Source organism: Pecten maximus, chromosome 15, assembly GCF_902652985.1.
Source record: "Pecten maximus chromosome 15, xPecMax1.1, whole genome shotgun sequence".
Classification (NCBI taxonomy): Eukaryota; Metazoa; Mollusca; class Bivalvia; order Pectinida; family Pectinidae; genus Pecten; species Pecten maximus.
The window spans coordinates 10,149,978-10,155,977 of NC_047029.1; positions in this window are offsets into that span (position 1 = coordinate 10,149,978).

A 6,000-nucleotide genomic window follows, 5' to 3' on the forward strand; every position below is an offset into this window, starting at 1 on the left:
TTTCTTAACAACTTTCTTCTTCCTAATGTCTCCCTTTACAGTGCCTCACTTTTGGTCTTCAGTTGAGCGTTCGCCCCTGTGAGGAAGGCTTTGGGCTCTGTCCCCTGGCCGAGACATACCAGAGTCTTTAAAAATGGTAGTTACTACTCCTGCTTAGCGCTCGGCATATTTGGAGTGGGACGACTGGTTCGCCCGTTGTCAATATAATGTGACCGGGTGAGGTGTCCTGCTGGGTGTCTTCGGCGGTACGCCTCAGTGAGGTAGCACTATAAATCGGCAAAAGTTCCGGCCTATCACAAGGAGACTTAACACGAACATACCGCAGCCTCCCAAAACACACATACGCACTCACCACACACATGCATGTCGCACGCACGGGAGGCCGTCCTTAAATGACCTTAGCTGTTAATAGGACGTTAAACAAAATAAACCAAACCAAACCAAACCAAACACGCAAGAAAATAGCGCTCTTTTTGTGCCAAAAACGAAAAAAGTAAAGTTTAGGGGTGAATGCTACAATATCATTCCTAATTGTTTTGAGAAAACTAAACATGAGCATGCTAACAATAATATGTTAGATCTCGCATATGCAGAGCAAGAAGTTAGTTTTGAATATATTAGGAACAGGAGACAAAAAATGTGAAGGATTTTGAGTAAGAACATGCTCTTTTGACATTAACGAAACTTACTGTAGATCACAAATACAGCTTCCTATTACAGTCCATTTGTAAATATGTGCTAAAAGACATCTTCAAACAGTATAAAATAAATTGCCTAAAATAGCTTTTAGGAGTTTTGTGCAAAGTATTTAAAAATTGATAGACAGCATTGCTATGTAATTTTCAAAGAAAAACGAGTAAAAGAGAAGAAATATTGTAAAGAAAACAGAAATAAAGTGTTTATACTCGGTTTTATCAGTACACAGGAACTTACACCTACACTAATAACCAACTAAACCAACTAAAGTGAAATTTCTACTTTCAAAACGGTCTCCATGTTCCTTGCTAACCACAAAAATGAAATGTTCTTTCAACTGATAAATCAATTTTCTGACAAGAACGCTACGTTATAAATTTATGTTGGTTTACAATATGGCTTCCTCGTCCTAGAATCTGATTGGCTATGTCAGTGTTGGTCTACATCGTAGTTCTAATTGTGCAAGTCGGCCATACTTAATACCCGGAAGATGACGGTTGGTAGCGAAATCTATATTAATTGAGGTTTGTCTTAAACCTTTTGACTTTGTATGCCAATGCTTAATGGTTTCCAAATGGATATAGTATCCTAAATAGCATATGATATTGGCTACGTTGGCACATGCCCCAATGGTTCTCTGTCCAGTAGGACACAGACAATGCTACTCTTTATGGAATTAATTGTGTAGGAGCTGTTATGCTGGATTCAAACATTGTACTTTACACTCCTCGATCTAATGCCTCGAGTGGACATAACACCCTACAATGCCCCGTGAGTGCCAATAGTTACAGATATCATAGTTACCATCATCACTGCACTCGGAACTCCTCGGATGTAACTACGCAGCATCACTGTGTAGCACAGCCGAGGAGTTCCGAATGTCATCACTGAGGTGCTCACTACCAGTGCTATTTGGTGTGTGCCAAAGGAGATTGTCCGAGTCTATATTTGAAAGTCACAATTATCCGCAATTGCATCTAGTTTAACAAATGATGACTTGGCCCGTCTGGTAAGATCTGGCTCATCTTTCACACGCTGAGCTAAGGTGTTGTGGACACTAAGGCGCTGCTTCATTTGCGTCTTGCTGTGGTATTCTAACATATATGGGTCTTTGGATCCCAAAAGACAGGCTGTTATTAGTCTAACGAGTGCCTCGATGACATCAATAAAAAAGTTGGCAAATTATGTTTTGGAAAACGGCCATTGCTTGAATGATGAGTGATATGCCTCCACTACCCATCTGGATTAAGTTATAGATATATCGGGGTTAGAGTAAAAGTGTAAACACCTGACGAAATACAATAACGACAATATATACATAATTTCACATGAAGTAATCAATTCTAATCTTATACATTAATATTATTCATTTTTTTTCTGCAAAACAAAACCCTAACATGCAACAGAATAAGAACAATACAAAGAGAAATTAGACCTATCATTTTTGTCAGATTAGGATAATGTACAGAATAATTTGGAATATATAATTGTCGAATTCGGCATATTGATTCATGCTTATAGATAAATGCATAAATAATGAAACTCGTAACAAAGACCCACAGAAAAATCATCGCAGCATGTTATTACTGTTTCATTATCGTAAACGAAAGTCTTTCGGGAAGTTGAGTTTAAAATATAAAAAAAATATAGAATTACATGGATGGATCACATTTCGAAATTGAAGGTCTGATCACTCACCGGTGTGTTATTTTCCGCATGGGATATTCTGGACGATAAACGGAGCAACAGATTAAAACAAGAGTGAACGGCCGGTAAACTAAAAACGAGTACAATATAATAGATATGCATGGTGACTCTTGAAAAAGTACAAAGGAATATGTTTCGAAAGGTGTCTCCAGCGTCATTTACGAAACCTACTGTTTCTAACATGTAAATTTATGTCAAATATGGATAATGCCACGTTTCCATAGTGAGAACCGGGGTACATTGTAGTTGCAACCACTAGACATATTAATCGTAAAGTATCAACGAGGCCCTGTTGGCCGGGGTAGTGACAACCACCACCACCACAACTTCCCTCGTAGTCTAACTACACCTGCCGAAATCCTGCCTTGTAGGTCTTCCTATGAGCAATCAACATCTAACACAACAATCATATCCATCCCAACAACCCAAAAAGTGAACCGTCACATGTCAGCACCGTAGGGATAGAGCTATTATTAAGAGAAATTGAGAATTTGATAGATACGCACATGTTCATATCGGCGACGTTGTAAGTACTTTGTGTACTTACAATGCACCGAATTTCACGTTCCGGGGTATACACGATCGGTGAGGTTCATAGATGTCTAGTCATTTAATAACATAATCGATATACATCTAAAACGGGACGCGGTTACTCACCTACAACGATAATATAAAGTGTTTATTAGTTATGCGATAATAAGTTGCTACCGTCAAAATATAGCTGTTTATATTTGATAGATAACATTTAGGATGTTAAGAGATTTTGTTCAGGTAAAGTCCGCTCAGCTCAAAGATCGGTATAAACACCACAACAGATGATAGTGTGTGTTATCTAGATGTTATAAAAATAATCTACAAGACCTTTTACAGTGTATGATATAATCCAATTCTAACTCTAGCAATAATGACTATCGCCAAGCCTAGATTTACTGATAAATTGTCTCTAAACATGTCCTTCGAAGAAAATATTAGATATCTTTCACAGAAGAAAATATAACCACGTTGACGATTCCGGAAGCTTTCATTGTCTTTTGTCAAGACAGAAGAGTCAATATAGTCATTGTAAGAAGTATAGTATCTTTGGTTTGAATACACGCTAAGTTATTTCTCTCCTACCTACATCAGACTACAATGCTGGACGGCATGACTTATGGATAACTAGGCTTATGATCCAGGCCAAATGTCAATCAGGAGTCATTTATGGTGTTTAAACTATAACATAGACAAATGTGTCAAAATTCACTGATGGAAAACATTAACATGTAATTATGGACAAAACAAGTGGTTTTCCAGAACAGATTTGTAACATTAATTAATTGATCTGCCCTGTCCTAGTTTCTAGGGAACTATTTCCTACCGCGTAGTGTTAGGTGTAATTGGGAAATTGGGAAATATTCGAAGAAAAAAAACTTCACTAGACGCCATGGGTACATCAACATCCCGGGTCGTATAAGGACGGGTGTCTAGGGGGACACTAACAGCCCGGGTCGTATAAGGACGGGTGTCTAGGGGGACACTAACAGCCCGGGTCGTATAAGGACGGGTGTCTAGGGAGACACCAACAGCCATGGTCGTATAAGTACGGGTGTCTAGGGGGACAACAACAGCCCGGGTCGTATAAGGACGGGTGCCTAGGGAGACACCAACAGCCGGGGTCGTATAGGGACGGGTGTCTTGGGAGACACCAACAGCCCGGGTCGTATAAGGACGGGTGTCTAGGGAGACACCAACAGCCAGGGTCGTATAAGCACGGGTGTCTTGGGAGACACCAACAGCCAGGGTCGTATAAGGGACGGGTGTCTAGTGAGACACCAACAGTCCGGGTCGTATAAGGACGGGTGTCTAGGGAGACATCAACAGCCAGGGTCGTATAAGGACGGGTGTCTAGGGGACACCAACAGCCAGGGTCGTATAAGGACGGGTGTCTAGGGAGACACCAACAGCCAGGGTCGTATAAGGACGGGTGTCTAGGGAGACACCAACAGCCCGGGGCGTATAAGGACGGGTTGTCTAGGGAGACATCAACAGCCAGGGTCGTATAAGGACGGGTGTCTAGGGAGACACCAACAGCCAGGGTCGTATAAGGACGGGTGTCTAGGGGACACCAACAGCCCGGGTCGTATAAGCACGGGTGTCTTGGGAGACACCAACAGCCCGGGTCGTATAAGGAAGGGTGTCTAGGGAGACACCAACAGCCCGGGTCGTATAAGGACGGGTGTCTAGGGGACACCAACAGCCCGGGTCGTATAAGGACGGGTGTCTAGGGGGACACCAACAGCCCAGGTCGTATAAGGACGGGTGTCTAGGGAGACACCAACAGCCAGGATCGTATAAGGACGGGTGTCTAGGGGGACACCAACAGCCCGGGTCGTATAAGGACGGGTGTCTAGGGGGACACCAACAGCCCGGGTCGTATAAGGACGGGTGTCTAGGGAGACATCAACAGCCAGGGTCGTATAAGGACGGGTGTCTAGGGGACACCAACAGCCCGGGTCGTATAGGACGGGTGTCTAGGGGACACCAACAGCCCGGGTTGTATAAGGACGGGTGTCTAGGGAGACACCAACAGTCCGGGTTGTATAAGGACGGTTGTCTAGGGAGACATCAACAGCCAGGGTCGTATAAGGACGGGTGTCTAGGGGACACCAACAGCCCGGGTCGTATAAGCACGGGTGTCTTGGGAGACACCAACAGCCCGGGTCGTATAAGGAAGGGTATCTAGGGAGACACCAACAGCCCGGGTCGTATAAGGACGGGTGTCTAGGGGACACCAACAGCCAGGGTCGTATAAGGACGGGTGTCTAGTGAGACACTAACATCCCGGGTCGTATAAGGACGGGTGTCTAGGGGGACACCAACAGTCCGGGTCGTATAAGGACGGGTGTCTAGGGAGACACCAACAGCCAGGATCGTATAAGGACGGGTGTCTAGGGGGACACCAACAGCCCGGGTCGTATAAGGACGGGTGTCTAGGGGGACACCAACAGCCCGGGTCGTATAAGGACGGGTGTCTAGGGAGACACCAACAGCCAGGGTCGTATAAGGACGGGTGTCTAGGGGGACAACAACAGCCCGGGTCGTATAAGGACGGGTGTCTAGGGGGACACCAACAGCCCGGGTCGTATAAGGACGGGTGTCTAGGGAGACATCAACAGCCAGGGTCGTATAAGGACGGGTGTCTAGGGAGACACCAACAGCCCGGGTCGTATAAGGACGGGTGTTTAGGGGGACACCAACAGCCCGGGTCGTATAAGGACGGGTGTCTAGGGAGACACCAACAGCCCGGGTCGTATAAGGACGGGTGTCTAGGGAGACACCAACAGCCCGGTCGTATAAGGACGGGTGTTTAGGGGGACACCAACAGCCCGGGTCGTATAAGGACGGGTGTCTAGGGGGACACCAACAGCCCGGTCGTATAAGGACGGATGTCTAGGGGGACACCAACAGCCCGGGTCGTATAAGGACAGGTGTCTAGGGAGACACCAACAGCCAGGATCGTATAAGGACAGGTGTCTAGGGAGACACCAACAGCCCGGGTCGTATAAGGACGGGTGTCTAGGGGGACACCAACAGCCCGGGTCGTATAAGTACGGGTGT